The 18243-nt window shown below is 32.5% G+C and overlaps 1 non-coding gene across 1 annotated transcript; it reads left to right on the top strand.

Moving 5' to 3' along the window:
* Positions 1–17800: 17800 nt before the first annotated feature.
* LOC139886691 (small nucleolar RNA R71) lies at positions 17801–17907 on the top strand. The gene has a single exon (XR_011772565.1). It is a non-coding gene; the product is annotated as a small nucleolar RNA R71 (small nucleolar RNA).
* The last annotated feature ends 336 nt before the right edge of the window (positions 17908–18243 follow it).

The following is an 18243-nucleotide window of genomic DNA, read 5'->3' as shown; positions in this document are numbered from 1 at the left end:
ACAGATTGTAATCGTTAATATACCTATGATGTTCTAACACAGTTTTGAAGTCAAAGTATAGCTTTGAAAGATGTAAGGATTTAAGAGTGATGATTTTTGGCTATATCTCGAATTAAATTTTGCGATTTCAAAATCAGAATATGTAATTGAATTTGAATGAGTATGGTTATTTTGATTTCTATAAAAGAATGTATATTGTTGTGAAAGTAGGGAGTATAATGGATGATTTGCTGAATCAGATTCGAAGAATGTAACATATTAATTGTGAATTTATATATCTCTCGGGTATTACCTACCCGTTAAAAAAAATTGTCACAATTAATATTTTGTACAAAAGAATTTTATTACAGTCTTTATGGAAATAAATGTGTATATTTCTTCAGATGTAATATTGATTTAATGAGTTAATATTAAATTAAACTCACTTAATTTATGGTTAAGGCTAGGATAGATAATTTCTAAACTTTAGAAATTACATAATCGTCATAGAATGTTTTCCCAATGAAGTTATGAATCAATACTTCATCGTTGTGGTATTCCTTAGTATCTACAGGGCGTATGACGTCGATGCTCATGGGATAGATTGTGAAGTTGAGTTTTGCGATGCGGTTGTTGTTGGTGGTGGTAATGGTACTGTTGATGTTGTTGATGGTGGTACTGGTTATGTTGTTGGTGCTGCTGCTGGTGTTTGTAACCTTTGCACCATATTCTCCAAAGCCACTACCCGAGCGCGAAACTCGTTGACTTCTTCTATTACACCGGGGTGATTGTCGGTTCGGACGAGCGGATAAATAAGATCTAGGATTTGGTGTAGTATATAATCATGACGAGATACTCTGGAAATGAGAGAGAAAATGGTGTTTCGAATAGGTTCGCCGGTAAGTGCTTCAGGTCCTTCGCCAAGAGGGCAATGTGGTGGATGGAAGGGATCACCTTCTTCTTGTCTCCAATGATTAAGGAGGCTACGAACCCATCCCCAATTCATCCAGAATAGATGATGACTAATTGGTTGATCCATTCCGGTCACACTGCTTTCGGAACTTGAGTGGGATTCCATTTCGGAATCCGAGGGACCTGAACTAATGACGAATTCCATTTCGTACGATTGAATAAAGAATTTTTCGATATGAAATGATTTTTCGGCTATCAGGTGGTATTCTAATTATATAGAGCAAAAGGTTTCGTAGATTACGGAGGAATTTACGGAATATGTCAGGCAAAGTTTACAGTAACAGATACGCTAAGATATGAATTAGCAGATACGCTAAGATATGAATTTTGTCTATACACTATTCATGTAATCAATGCAATAAGATGTGTCTAGACTAAGAATGATAAGCAGATAATTTCCGACAAAAATGATGAGCAAAACTTTTGACATGCAGACACGGTCGAAGTCCAGACTCACTAATGCATCCTAATGACTATCAGTTAGACACACTAATGCAGACCTGGTTCGCTAAGACCACCGCTCTGATACCAACTGAAAGGACCCGTTCATATACATTATAAACGATTCACAATAGTTGATTACATCGCGAGGTATTTGACCTCTATATGATACGTTTTACAAACATTGCATTCGTTTTTAAAAGACAAACTTTCTTTACATCAAAAATTGACGGCATGCATACCATTTCATATTACATCCAACTATAATTGACTTAATATTAATCTTGATGAACTCAACGACTCGAATGCAACGTCTTTCAAAGTATGCCATGAATGACTCCAAGTAATATCCTTAAAATGAGCTAATGCACAGCGGAAGATTTCTTTAATACCTGAGAATAAACATGCTTTAAAGTGTCAACCAAAAGGTTGGTGAGTTCATAGGTTTATCATAACAATCATTTCAATATATTAATAGACCACAAGATTTCCGTTTATAAATATATGTACACTCGCAAGTGTATAAAAGTATTCTATAAGTTGTAGGCACCCGGTAACAAGCCTTAACGTTCATGTTTTACCCTCTGAAGTACACCAGATCAGGTGTGTTTAAAATAACCTCGAAGTACTAAAGCATCCCATAGTCAGGATGGGGTTTGTCAGGCCCAATAGATCTATCTTTAGGATTCGCGCCTACCGTACATAGACAAGTAGTTTAATGTTACCAAGCTAAGGGTATATTTCTGGTTTAAACCCACGTAGAATTAGTTTTAGTACTTGTGCCTATTTCGTAAAACATTTATAAAAACAGCGCATGTATTCTCAGTCCCAAAAATATATATAAAAGGGAGCAAATGAAACTCACCATACTGTATTTCGTAGTAAAAATACATATAACGTCATTTAACAAGTGCAAGGTTGGCCTCGGATTCACGAACCTATATTAATTATATATATTTATATGTTGGTCAATATTTGTCTAACAATTTTTGGTCAAGTCGTAGTGTACCACAATCCTAATGCTCGAGAATAATATGCAAAAGTCAACAAAAGTCATCTTGACCCAAAATGACTTCTAAAATTTATACGTGTTTATTATATAACTTAACTATAGTCGTTTTATATATTTAAATATATTTATTAGATTTTATAATAATAAAAGTCATTTATTAATAAAAATTTATATTAACGTTTATATATGATAGAATATACTTTTATATATCTTAAGTAGTAAAATTTATAAAGTTCACTTAATATCGTAAAACTATAGTGGTAAGTATTATTAATGTAATTATATTACGCGTGGTGAAAAATATCTTTATATCCCCTATTTATTTGATAAAATAATATTGATCATAATAATAATAAGTAAAAGTTGTATTATTTTGTAATAATAATTATTATTATTCTATAAAAAAATAACAATATTTATATTTACTAAAAATGGTATTATGATAAAATGATAATACTAATATAATAGTAATAATGATATTTTATAATAACAATGATATTTCTATTAAAATAATAACGACGATAGTAATAATAATCATTTTAACAATAATACTAAAATTCAGTTGACTATAACTTCTAATCCGTTCATCGAAACCATTCGATATCTAAATGAAAAGTTCTTAATTTTTCGCTAGCTTTCCAATGATATGCATATCATATACCCTATCTCAGTAGCATATGTATCTAATTCAGGATTCAACAAACCTATCTAAGGACAATATCGAATGTACAAGCACGCATAATCCTATATACTCGAGCACTAGTCAGGGATACACTATTGATATATAAAAGTTAAGTTATGAGTGCTCACGTATAAATATTGAGATTCAATATTGTAGGAAAGTACGTAGACGCAACGGAGATGATAAACACTAGATTGACCTCACGAGCATACCCATGAACCATACCCATCACCTCCATAGCTATAACCCATAATTTCCTTAGCTTCGACTCATTCAAAAAAACTATTTTGAAATCACTCGGACAGCACTCCGTCATAATATTTTATGTATACTAATAATATCTTGAAATAATACAAAGAAAATATATATATATATATGTAATTCGATTGAGAGAGTTTAGAGAAATATATTTTCAAGTTTTTATGAAATAATGAAACCTATTGAATTCTATTTATAACAGATTTTTGAATTATTAAAGTGAATTATTAAAGTATGAATTATTAAAGTATGAATTATTAAAGTGAATTATTAAAGTATGAATTATTAAAGTGAATTATTAAAGTATGAATTATTAAAGTGAATTATTAAAGTGAATTATTAATGTATGAATTATTAAAGTGAATTATTAAAGTATGAATTATTAAATTGAATTATTAAAGTATGAATTATTAAAGTTAAAGTAAAATAAAAGTAAAGTAAAAGTAAAGTTAAAGTATAGTAAAAGTATAAAACTATATACGTATAATACGCGTATAAGTATATATAATATTAATTTAAATCGTTATATATATTTAATAAAATAAAATATAAATATCGTTATCTTTATCATACTGGTTAAGTAATGAGTTGTCAAAAGTGGTTCTAGATATTTATAAAAGATATATATGTTTTAATAATAAATTTCTTTTTAAACTGAAAACGTTTTTTTTGTACTTTTGAAACTAAATTAATAGAATATTATGGAAACCAATTCTCCACTAACTTTTGTCTAACTTTCGTAAATGACACTTTTTGTTTTTATTTATAAATAGCTTTACAAATTATTCTGAATATCGTTAAGAGGAATAGATTTTCTCAAATCATAGTGGACCTCTCAACAGAGACTTGTAATCATAATTCAATGTTTCTGATAATTCAATCATTTACTATATTTTTTTAATTTCATCGAAAATTATATTGAAACAAATACGTTCGTGTAAGGTATTATACGTTTAATACTTTATTAATATTCTCAAGTTATAATATATATATATACATATACATATCTATTTATATATAACGGTTCGTAAATCGTCGGAATTTGGTCGAGGTTATAATGAATGTATGAACACAGTTTAAAATTCTTGAGATTTAACTTAACAAACTTTGCTTATCGTGTCGGAATAGAGTTGTAATCACTTGCATCCATAAATTTGCTTGAAAACAAAGGGACCAATGAGAACGCGACATGTGGCGCGAAAATCACATGTGATTGGAAAAAAAATTCGAAATTTTTTTTTTTAATTTTTTTTCGAAAAAAATTTTTTTAAAATTTTTTTTCCGAAAATTTTTTTTTTCGAATTTTTTTTTTTAAAAATCATATGTGATTATGCATGTCAATCACATGTGATTGTAAACCCAATCACATGTGATTATGAATGGCAAATCCAATCACATGTGATTGTACAATTCAATCACATGTGATTGTGCAGGTAAATCACATGTGATTATAAAAAAAAAATTTAAAATTTTTTTTTTTTTTAAATTTTGAAAAAAAAAATTTAAAAATTTTTTTTCAAAAAAAAATTTTTGAATTTTTTTCAATTACATGTGATTTTCGCGACACGTGTCGCGCTCTCATTGGTCCCTTGAATCTCAACTTAATTTATGGACTCAAATGAATATTCCTCTGTCGGAATAATATAAAGATTAAAGTTTAAATTTGGTCGGAAATTTCCGGGTCGTCACATTAACCTATCTTGATTAGAACCTAATCTTAGCTTACTTCCTAAACCCTAAACATACAAATAAAACCCCTTAGATTATACATTAGGTAAACTACACAAGTACATATACATTTGTGAACCAAAAATTGACATGAACTCTTCCACCATCACCACCCAAATCGTCCATCATCATCATCATCCATATCATCATTATACATCATCTAACACTTAACCCCTAAGCTAAATAACATGCAAAACATCATCATTAGGATCATTAATGGCCAATTGGTGAGTCATCTCCCTCCCTTATTCTCCCTTTGCCACGTTCACCACCAGCACCAATATATAAGCCACCTCTTGATCATTCTTCACCTCCTTAACCACTTTCACTCACACACATCAAAAATACATATCTAAAACACTCTAAGTATCATCTTCTTGAAGCTCTAAGATCATATATCTTCAAGGTATATCAAACTACTTAATTCTATTCATCATTTCTAGTCATCTTCAAGAACATTCATGGTGTAATTGCTTGATCTAGAGTGTTTAATCACTTGATGATGACTATATAGCTAATCATGATCTTGATGTTATATAAGTAAATTTAAGATCTCTACATGTCCTATGTCTTAAAATGAAGCTAAACTAAGAACTAAAGTGATTAACTACATAAAACTGTTTTATCTTTGAGCTGTCCAAAATTTTACTTGAAGTTCATGACTTAAAAACCAGCTTATGGTTGATCTCAGGAACTCATAAATTAGTATGATGTTCATATATGTGTTTTTGACTTACAGTAAAGTTTTCATGATTTATTTCAAAGAAAAAGTCATTTTTCATTTTTATTTAGTGACACAAGTTCAGATTTAAAGCAATCTGACCAAGTGTCGAAGAATCATGTATAAATCAAAATATAAGATAGATCTTGTAATAAAGGATTTTTATTTGAAAAATAGACATAATAAGGAAACCATGGGAAGTTAAAAAACCAAAAACCATTAAGGAATCATTGAGATATAGTCCCATCAAGTTGATATAAGAATTTGTTGTAGTCAGAATTTGGTCTAAAATCTTATCTCTAAAAACAAGGTTAATGAAGACCTGGAAGTGATTCCTTTTGAGAATAAGTACTTTTATGTGTCCTAAGATCTCTGTAAAAATCTTGTGTCAAACAAATGTATTTTGCTATTTTTAAACTTTCCTAGGAACTTATAGTGTAAATTTGAAATGTTTTGCACACTTGTAAAAGAGTGAACTTTTGACCAACTGCTATTCTGAGTTTAGAGGCTAAACCTACATGGTTAGAAACTTTACTCAAAGAGATTTCCAGAGATGGTAATCTCACCTTAAATGGATGTCTAGATTAATAGAAACACCTAAACTAATGTTATGGTAAAACTAGTCAAAACAGTCAACATATAAAACTATGAACTATTTAACCTTTGAAACCGAGAATCGAAATGGACATGTAAGATTACTTAAGAAATTGATCTTAGACCTAATATATATACTATATTAGATAGTATGACCTCTGACCTTATAAATTTCATTAGGTCTCAAGCCCGGAACACCAAACACAATCTAACCGAATACCATGTACGCTTTGCACCGCATAAATTGTGAGTTCGTAGTCCCATTTTTAATCAATCTTTTATACATTTAGGATGAGATAATACTTGTTTACTATTTTACATATTGGACTTGAGTACTTATAACTATATTCTATGTTGATTAACAAAGGTCAATTTTAGAAAGCCCGATTTTGATATCGTTAATTACCGATTTGGTGAACGCGAATACTATGAATAGATCTATTTGAGGGTGAATCCTTACATCAGGATATGCCTTCTAGGCTATCTGAAGTGTCCCGTGCATATCGAATATAAATGTCACGTACTCATCGGTGTCATTGCGAGGTATTGACCTCTATATGTGACATTTTTTTAAAAATCTGCATACGTTTTTATGATACAAACCATAATCTTTATTATAACCAAAGGCTTAAACAACATAATAATGATTATCGTTTAGCGATAATCTTAGTCTTACAAACTTTACATTTGATAATAACAATACGATTTCCAACATATTTCACATTACAAATCTTCCGATATGCAGTTTTATTTTTGACACAAATATGCATACTCCAAATCTTGCTTAAATTCGGCATAATGCAGCGGAAGCTTTTAATTATCACCTGAGAATAAACATGCTTAAAACGTCAACATAAAGTTGGTGAGATATAGGTTTAATGCTAGCAGCGTTATAAATATAGACCACAAGATTTAATATACATAAACGTTTTAATAAAAATATTCTAAGTGGTTGAGCACTTGATAACCATACTTAACATTTATTCAACGTCGCATATTCCCTTTATTATGAAATCTCACTTCACCGTACCAATTGTAGTCACCGAAATGAAGTACTGTGCAACCGTTGAATACTGGTCGTCCAGTCCGGTTGGGGTTGTCAGATACCACATGTAAATAGTAGTTACCAAGTTACAGAGAAGTATGCCAGTGGTACAACTCAATGTAGAATATATATTTTTAATCACATGTGTCCATAACGTAAATCATAAAATGCATGTATTCTCATCCCGAAATATTTAGAGTTTAAAAGTGGGACTATATACTCACTTTTGCCTTGAAGATATTTAACACAACTTGGTCTCCGATAGATATCACGAACCTAACCATATATATAATATATCAACATATTTTCTTTTCAAATAATCGTTACATATATACTTATAATACTTTTAATATCTATTAGTCCGTAGTTAGCAGTCCGATGTTAGTGGTCCACAATTAGTTGCTCAATAAAATAAATAAAGACTCCATCGTATTCGTATAGATCGGAATTAATCTCGACCCATGGTACCATGTTTTCAAAAGACGTGTTGCTTACATAAAGTACCGTGTTGTCAAATGACGTGTTGCGTACAATCATGAGGTCTTATAATTAATCTTCTCGTGTTGTTTACGGGTGGTCCTGAAATATGTAAAATCAAATCATGAGTAAATATATATAAAATATCATGTTAATTAGCCAAGATATGATTAGTTTGGTTTTAGTCAAAATATTTTCGTAGCTAAACTAGCTTCGGATACCCGATTTTGTTTTAGTCGTAGTTTCTTCAATACAACTCCGTTTTTGTTGATTCAACTTGCCACTTCCTTGGATCGAGTCATTATTTATGAATATGAACTGTAAATAGCTTGGTTTACATTTGAAATCACAGGTTATAGGTCAAACTTGGGTGAATCTTATGAAAGTGGTCATTTCCGTCGTAAAAACAACATCTAAATGATCATTTTTTAAAAATACTTACACTTTGAGTTAAACCATGAGATTTTTATATGTTAACATATTCATAAGAAATATCATTTTTCCAGAATATAAACTTCCAATTCAAAGTTTAAGATAGTTTTTAATTATCCAACCCAAAACAGCCCCCGGTTGCACTCCGGCGACGTAGATTCAGTTTTAAGGTGTTCTTTGTAAAATCAAGATGTATCTTGTTAAGTTAGCATATCATTATGATATATTACATGTCTTGAAGTATTTTAAAAGTCAAGTTAGAAGGATCTATTTAGTTTGCGAACAAGTTTGAAATCATTCAAACTATGTTCTTGTTGTTATAATTTATAACACAAAATAAGATAGCTATATAAATATGAATCAAATAAGATTATGAATAAGGTTACTGATGTAATGAAGATCGTGACTTTTTATTTTGAACGGATTTAGATTGAATTTATTACACGAATTGGTTGTAATTATATGGCGTTTTTATGATTTCGGATTGATTTCACTCATATAGGCAACTTTGTCCTATCCGTATAGTAATAGTTTATTTGGTAAATCCGGTTCGTTCCACAGGGAGGTTGAGTTTTCAAGGTTTTAATCGCTAAAAGATAAACTAATTAAAAGGGGAATTTTAAATTAGGGTTTACTACTTAATTGAACGGAATTTAAATTTAACTAAAACTAAATAACTAAATTAACGACAATAAAAATACAATTTAAACTAATTTATCAAAATAGAAGAAATAAGGTTTTTCATGGAAATATAGCAAAATAGCAAAAAGTAATTAAAGTTTACGATATGGCAATAAGTGAAATTGAAGAGATTTAAAATAAGGTAAAGTAGTGGCTACTAAAATATGTCCCCTCTGGATTTATGGATTATTTTTAAGTCCGATTATGATGTTTTAATATATATCCTTATATTTAATCTTCCGATTTATAAAGATTTAACTAACTAAAATTAAATCTAACTTTCGTTTCGATCTCGTTCTAGCGAACTAAATTATACCCCGACTATTCAAATTAAGATTTAATCCAGTTTTTACTTTCGTTAAAATCAAAATTATAACGGTCTTACCCTTTTTATAAATACACGATTATATAAATTATAATATTACCCAAACCACCGAATCACACTTCTAAATTGTTGTCAATAATTTGTCCATATGTCCGTCTAGGTCACTGAGGTGTTGAAGCATAATTTATGTAAATTTAATGCACTTTCGTTTATTAATTTAATAAATTATGTGATAGGGGTGAAAATATTAAATTATATAACAATGGGTCGGTGATTAAACTTAATATTAAAAATAGTCAAAGTTACATCATAACATTATAATATGGTTCAATCCATTTGTCCAGAGGTTCTACATTTTAATTACCACTATGAGTATTTAGTTGGACATTATAACGGCGTAAAAATATAAATTATATAAAATGGACATGGTAACAATAATAATAATAATAAACGATAACAATAATAAATAATAAATAACGATAATAACGACGATAATAATAAATATTACGATAACAATAATAAATAATAATAATAATGATAGTAATAACAACGATAATAATGATACGCGAAAATAAAGTTGGGACGTGGAGACTTACAGCGAGTTGGAACAGTAAAAAGTGATATAATTAGCGTAGTGGTACCCGGACAGAACTTCGACTAAAAACCCGTAAATTAAACGTTACAATAACCTTATTATTAAAATAAACTTAAATTAAAATTATAATTAAAATTATATATAAGTATTACAGAGGAAAAGAAAATATTGTTCCTATAAAGCTCGAGCAAACTGGCTTTTTATAGATATTTGGCCTGCTACAGTAACCCATGCGATCGCATGGGTTTTATGCCTATTTCCCATGCGATCGCATGGCCACCAGATCCAGCTCACAATTTTTTGGATTTTTACTTGTCGACATATTATAAAAATATATATAATATATAAATAATTTATATAATTATTTAAATATTATATTATATTCTTGTGCATAGTTGACTCATAATTTTGGTTCCGATGTCTCGTACATTTACCCGGTTTATGTCTCAGTCCCGGTTTCTCGAACGTCTTTTCGTACAATTTAATATCGTGTAATTTGCGTTCCGCGACTTGCATTCTTGTCAATCTTTAGACATTTTTCTTCGATAATTTAAACCACTTGGAGTGTAACTTGTACGTTTGAGCATTTTGGACGTTTTCGCCTTTTAAATCTTCATTTTTGAGCGATCTTCGTCTTTCGTCTTCGCACTTATTTATTTAAACAATTACAACTAAAAATAAGGAAATTACAATTAAAAACATTACATTCTGGAATGATATTGCGACTAAATATTTGTTCGTTTGGAGCAATATCAATTATCCCTACACTTGAACGTTGCTTGTCCTCAAGCAATACCAAACTTGAAATAAACTTCACTCAAATCACTTCTTTATTCTCACACTTTATACATCAGTGATTTTGATATGGCGGTATGAACAATGATAGTAACGATGTAGTTTACAGTCCCACATGACTATGAAAATTTAGATCCTTAAGGAAATTGGATCTTTATGAAAACTTTTGATCTTTTGAAAATTCAAGCTAGATTTTACCCTAGACAAGTTTTCCGATTTAACCCTTTATCGGAGTTGCAAAATGTTTTTGTGGGTTTTGTGGGTTTCAGATTTTTAAATTTTAGCTCAAAACTTGCGGTTTTGTGTCACCCACTTGCTAACCTTGTATTAGGAAAGCACACATCCAGTATACTTGTCCCGTATATTACCTTTCAGTAAACTACCGTCCGGTTGTAAAGGAAAGCGATGAACAAGCAACTGTTAAGGCAATGTCTAATGACATGCATTTGATTATGGTCCACAACGTGTCGGATGCTATTACTATCCTTTGTAGGAGAAATAGTAAAGATCACCCTATAATTTTTTGGTCTGGCACAAGGTCCTGTCTTCGACCATGCTATGCAACCACCGTTCTTACGGTTGACACCCGATTTGGTTCAGGTGACCTAATGAATTCTTGATGAATTCTCAGGATTTTACATTCAATGGTAATGAACGCATTGAAAATAGGTTTTCAGAAAACAAATCGGTTTTAATTTGATCAAAATATTTTCTCGTTCAAGCTCGAGTTTAGATATCATTGAATTCCATGAGTTTGTAATTCTCAATCTTTAAGGTCAATCTCAAGGATTGAGTAATATCAGGCTTAAAAGCTGATTTTTAATCTTTAAGGAGATTATCCTTTCTGGGGGTCTGATTCATTAGTCTTATCAAGCTAATTTGCACGGCGCCCTCCCCATTTTACAAGACAGATCCTCTCATGGTTAGGATAAGTCTGACCACATGGCGACCCTGTTTGATGTTGAGGTTCGTGGATTTCCAGCTGATTTTCGAGAAAACTTTTTAAGGTTTTTCGTAGACTCTACAACTGGTCTGGACGACAACTTCCTGACCTAAATCAAGAAGCGCGTTTCTTTTTCTGAAGACTTTACTTCATTTTAATGATGGAATTGATTCATCGTGTAGATCAATATTTTCTTTCATTTATATTACAATTTAATGGGTAAAACAAATTTATACAGCCCAAAACAAAAGTACCTGTAATAAACTTCGCACTAACATGTGATAACAGTTCATATATATTGACAAATCTCCCTACACTTGGCTTTTTTCATGCGTCTTTTTTAAAAAAAATTATAAAATAAATTCATTCGTTTTAGCTGTTTCTCAATTTATGTCATTTTTTAGGGTAACAATAATTTCGGTACCCGCACCTAGTTTTATCGTTCATAAACATATTAAACAAGATTTAAATTCATTTAGTTAAAATTTTTTAAAATTTTTCACAAAATTTAGAAAATAAGCCTAGTGTAAATCCGAGAGAATTTATAATCCCTCCCCACACTTGAGATCATGCAATGCCCTCATTTGCAATGAAATCAAACAAGATTAAATTCACCAGGGCAATTATAATAGAAAGGGAGTTAAAACCTCTTTAGCTCAATAGCCTTAACTTGCGGGATTTCTGTTAATTCTGTTGATGTTGATTTGTCCGTCATTCGAAAATTTCCTTCATCTTTTCACATGTTTCGCCAAAAATTGGTTGCTTTTGCTGAACTTAATTTCAGTCTTTGAAAATGCGCCTTTTACCCTTGTTAGTACATAAAATAAAATACAAACATATATACATATTTTTGAAGTTGGGTATATTACCCCATATTCATATAATATTTTTGGCATACTTTAGATCAATAATATAAAAATAATGATAACAAAATTTTTCGCCCCTTCCTTGGGTAAAGTAATTTCGGCTCTACGACCTAGTTTTCAACTCACGACGAATTTTAGAAATCATTTTTTAAAACTTAATGAAATAAAGTAAATTTTTTTTTTAAATTCACACAAAATTTAAATTTAAAAAGCATATTAATTTCATACAAAACTAAAAAAAATTCAGAATGGAGGGAGAAGACTAGTTCTTTAGTGTCTGCTAGCGGAAAAGACCAATCAGGCTCCACTCTTGAAATAATTTGAAATGTTTTAAGAAGGCGAGTGGTTAGTTAATATTACCCTGAATTTATTTGTCCTTAGGGTAGAATGTGATGTCATCTCTTTCAGTGTTGTTGAACCCTTCATAATAGATTTTAAGTCTGTGACCATTCACATTGAAAATACCACCATTCTTGTCATATAACTCTACGTATCCAGATGGAAATGCTTGTTTTACTTCATACGGTCCCCTCCATCGGGACTTAAGTTTCCCAGGTGAAAACTTAAAACGTGATTGAAAAACTAGAACTTTGTCTCCTGGTTCAAATGCTTTCTTCTCTTTTAAGCGAGCATCGTGCCATTTCTTAGTTCTCTCTTTGTAAGATCTCGAGTTTTCATATGCTTGAAGTCTTAGTTCATCTAATTCATGCAATTGTAAGAATCGAATTTCTCCGACTTCCACAAGGTCTGTATTACATTCTTTTAGTGCCCAATACGCCTTGTGTTCAACTTCGACAGGTAGATGACACGCCTTACCATATATTAATCGGAAAGGAGTGGTACCAATGGGCGTTTTGAATGCAGTGCTAAATGCCCACAATGCATCATCTAGCTTTCGATGCCAGATTTTTGGATTATTCTTAACCGTTCTTTCTAAAATTCGTTTAAGACCTCGATTTGTGTTTTCAACTTGGCCACTCATTTGAGGGTGGTAAGAAGTTGAGAAACGATGATTAACTCCATACTTTTTAAGTACTTTCTCGAGTAATTGATTTGTAAAATGAGTTCCACGATCACTGATTAATGCCTTTGGAAGCCCGAATCGTGAGAATAGGTTTTTAAGAAAGCTGACAACAACTCAAGCATCGTTAGTGGGTAAAGCTTTTGCTTCAGCCCATTTAGAAACATAATCGACTGCTACGAGAATGTATTTGCATTTGTTAGAGGCGGGGAATGGACCCATGAAGTCAATACCCCAAATGTCAAATACTTCGCATACTAGGATGCTTTGTTGTGGCATTTCGTCTCTCTTGGAGATATTTCCAGATCTTTGACAAGCATAACAGGTTTTCACCATGTTGTAAGAATCTTTGAAAATAGTAGGCCAGTAAAAACCTGAGTCAAAGACCTTCTTAGCTGTATAGCTTGGTCCGAAATGTCCGCCAGCTGGTCCTTGATGACAGTGCTCTAGAATTTGTTGAGCTTCTTTACCGTATACACATCGACGTATAACTTGATCTGCTCCTATACGAAAGAGATTAGGGCTTTCCCAGAAGTAAAACTTTAGATCAGCGAAAAATTTCTTCTTTTGCTGGTAAGTTTGATTTTTAACAAGAATTCCTGCGGCTAGATAATTGGCAAAGTCCGCAAACCATGGAATTTCTTCTTCCGTTTTAATTTTCATTAGGAACTCGTCTGGAAAAGTATCGTGAATAACAGATTCGTCGAGTGATTCTAAGTTAGGATTTTCAAGACGGGACAAGTGATCTGCAGCGAGATTTTCAGCACCCTTTTTATCCTTGATTTCAATGTCGAATTCTTGTAGGAGAAGAATCCAACGAATTAGTCTAGGCTTAGCATCTTGCTTCTTGAATAAGTACTTTAGGGCTGAATGATCGGTATAAACAATTGTTTTAGATAACACTAGGTAAGATCTAAACTTATCGAAAGCAAAAACTACTGCAAGAAGCTCCTTCTCAGTGGTTGTGTAATTCAACTGAGCTCTTGTAAGTGTTTTACTTGCGTAGTAGATTGGTTGAAATTTTTGTTATCTTGACGTTGACCTAAAACAGCTCCCAGCGCGAAATCACTTGCATCACACATTAGCTCGAAAGGTTTGGACCAGTCGGGTGATACCATAATGGGTGCATTCGTAAGTTTCTCTTTCAGAATGGAGAAAGCATTTAGACACTCTTCGTTGAAATCGAATGTACTGTCTTTCTCAAGAAGTTTAGTCATGGGTCGAGCGATTTTGGAAAAGTCCTTTATGAATCGCCGATAGAATCCCGCATGACCAAGGAAACTACGAATTCCTTTAACATTGGTTGGAGGAGGAAGTTTTGAAATAACGTCGACCTTAGCTTTGTCTACTTCCATTCCAGCTCGAGAAATCTTGTGTCCTAAAACAATGCCTTCCTTCACCATGAAGTGGCATTTTTCCCAGTTTAAAACAAGATTTGATTCTTCACAACGAATTAGCATTCGTTCAAGGTTTGAGAGACATGAGTTGAAGGAGTCTCCAAAAATAGAGAAATCATCCATAAAGACTTCTATATTTTCTTCAATCATGTCATGAAAAATTGCCATCATACACCTTTGGAAGGTGCCTGGTGCGTTACATAATCCGAATGGCATTCGTCGGTACGCAAAAGTACCAAATGGACAAGTAAATGTGGTCTTGTCTTGGTCTTTTGGATCAATTGGAATTTGAAAATAACCGGAGAATCCATCAAGGAAACAGTAGTAATCTTTTCCCGCCAAACGTTCTAGCATTTGGTCGATATATGGTAGCGGGAAATGATCTTTCCTTGTAACGTCGTTTAGACGACGATAGTCTATACAGACTCTCCACCCAGTGACTGTTCTTGTAGGAACGAGTTCGTTCTTATCATTTAGAATAACAGTCGTACCTCCTTTCTTGGGTACTACTTGTACAGGACTTACCCACGGGCTATCGGATATATGGTAAATTAACCCGGCATCAAGTAATTTGATAACCTCCTTTTTAACAACTTCTTTCATGTTAGGGTTTAACCTCCGTTGCCTTTGTACCACGGGTTTAAAATCTTCTTCCATTAGAATTTTGTGGGTACAATAAGCAGGGTTAATCCCTGGAATATCAGTTGTTTTCCAAGCAATTGCCTTTTTGTGGGTTTTTAAAATAGACATTAACCTACCCTTTTCGTCATCAGAAAGTTTTGATGAAATTATTACGGGTAATTGTGACGTTCCTTGGAGATAAGCATACTCCAAATGTTCCGGGAGTTCTTTAAGTTCCAAGGTGGGTGGTTCTTCCAAGGAAGATTTTATCTGGAACCTATTACCATCGGTAATTTCTTCAAAAGGTTCATCTTCCCCAGGAATTTCTTCATCTACGTATTCTTCATCAGTGACTACCTTCAACAGCTTGTCTAACTCTATATCGACATCAAAATCTTCACCTTCACCCATCGGGGTGAAATCTGAGGTGTCGACATTTAATAGTTCTTGTAGTTCCTCCTCAATACAACAATCAATAATGTCTATTTGGAAACATTCGTCATCAGGAGACATAGGGTGTTTCATAGCCTTATCTATGTTTAATATAATTCTATCCTCACCCACACCTAAGCTGAGATTTTTCTCTTTTACGCGCACAATTGCGTCAGCAGTATTTAGAAAGGGACGCCCTAGAATTAGGGGAACCTTACTATCTTCTTCCATTTCAAGAACAACGAAATCAGCAGGAAAGATTAAGTGATTTACTTTAACCGGTAGGTTTTCAGCAATGCTAATAGGATAGTTGTAAGTTCTATCAGCTAATCGTATACACATCCTAGTTGGTTTTAAATCACCTAAGTTCAATTTTAAGTACAAGGAGTGAGGCATAAGGTTAATGCTTGCTCCTAAATCAGCTAATGCATCGTACATTACTGAATCTCCCATCAGACAAGGAATGATGAAACTTCCAGGATCTCCAAGTTTTGGTGGCAAATTTTGCTTTTGTAAAATTGCCGAGCATTCCTCATTAAGGAATGTGGTTGAAACTTCTGCATATTTTCCTTTGTCTGCTATAAGATCCTTGATAAACCTTCCATAATTCGGCATACCCGCAAGAACATCTACAAGCGGTACATTTATACAAATTTGCTTAATCATGTCAGCAAACTTGTTGTATTGTGCTTGTAATTTATCTTTCTTCAAACGTTGCGGATATGGAATCGGAGGTTTGTATACCTTTAATGGTGGTTGATTTTGAGTCTTTGGTGCACTTGTGGTTGGCATCGTATTTTCTTCCACCACAGGTTCATTTTCTTGTGAAACATGAATAGGAGTGAGAGGCTTTGGAATCTCTGGGTTAATGGTTAACCCAGTTCGTGTAGTGATTGAATTAACTTGCGAAATATTACTTGAATTTTGAGTTTCCTTACCCTTAGGGTTTGGTTGCGTGTTGGATGGTAAAGTGCCCGATTGCCTTTCAGCAAGCAATTGGGATATTCTTCCCATATCTCTTTCAAGGTTTTGAATTGACGCTTGATGATTCCTTTGTACTTGCTCGTTTTCTGTTTGGGATTGATGAAGTTGTCTCTTCACTTGCTCATTCGTTTCTGATTGACTTTTGACAAAATTCATCATAACTTCTTCAAAGTTAGATTTCTTCTCTACTGGTTGCGTGTTATGATTTTGTTGTTGATATGGTAATTGAGGTAACGGTTGTTGTTGGAAATTTTGTTGAGGTGGAAATGGAGGTTGGTTTCTATTGAAAAAGCCAGGTGGTCCATTTCTTTGAAAAGAAAAATTCTTCGGGTTTTGATATCCTGGGTTTGCAGGTTGATAATTAGAATTTCCTCCTTGAAAATTTCCTTGTCTTTGATTGGCCATAAAATTAACTTGTGCTACTGAGTTCATTGGCCGATCATTGATATCACAATCTTTCGTGAAATGTGGTTGTCCACAGATTTCACAGCCTACTTGCAATGCTAAAACTGTTGAATTTAGTTTCTCTATTTCTCTTCCAAACTTTTTGAATTGATTCGACAGTGAAGCTATGGTTGTATTATTGTCTTCATTTTCTTCAAGGCTTGCCACCGTCCTTCTAGGTAGTTGATCTCTAGACGGTGTCCATTCAAAAGTATGAACTGACATGTCTTCTAACATGTCATACGCTTGATTTGGTGATTTGTACATAAATACTCCTCCAGCGGAGGAATCTAATATACCACGAGTATGTTCATCAATACCACGATAAAAAGTTTGTACTATTTGCCCTTTTTGCAATCCGTGTTGCGGACAATTTCGTAACATTCTTTTTAATCTTTCCCATGCATCATAAAGAGTTTCGTCCGACTTTTGTTTAAAAGTGGTGATTTCAGTTCTAAGTCTTTCAGCTTTTGCCGGTGGGAAAAATCTGGTAATGAATTTTTCTCTTAATTCATTAAAAGTTGTGATAGAATCAGGTTTTGATGCTTTTAACCATGCTTTTGCGTCTCCGATTAATGAATACGGAAAAGTTCTTAACTTAAATGCATCTGAAGAAACATCTTTGTTTTTGTACAGTTCACATAAATCTTCAAAAGCTTCTAAATGTTCTATCGGATTGTTATTAAGTCTTCCGTCGAATTGGTTTTCACGAACCATGTGCATAAACTGCCCCTTGACTTCCCAGTTTTCAGCCTCAATTTCAGGTCTTCTTATAGATGAAAGAGCGAGAGGGGGAAC

The sequence above is a fragment of the Rutidosis leptorrhynchoides genome, chromosome 1 (assembly GCF_046630445.1).
Source record: "Rutidosis leptorrhynchoides isolate AG116_Rl617_1_P2 chromosome 1, CSIRO_AGI_Rlap_v1, whole genome shotgun sequence".
NCBI lineage: Eukaryota > Viridiplantae > Streptophyta > Magnoliopsida > Asterales > Asteraceae > Rutidosis > Rutidosis leptorrhynchoides.
The sequence above is the reverse complement of the archived record's forward strand: the minus strand, read 5'-3'. Positions and strand labels throughout refer to the sequence as shown.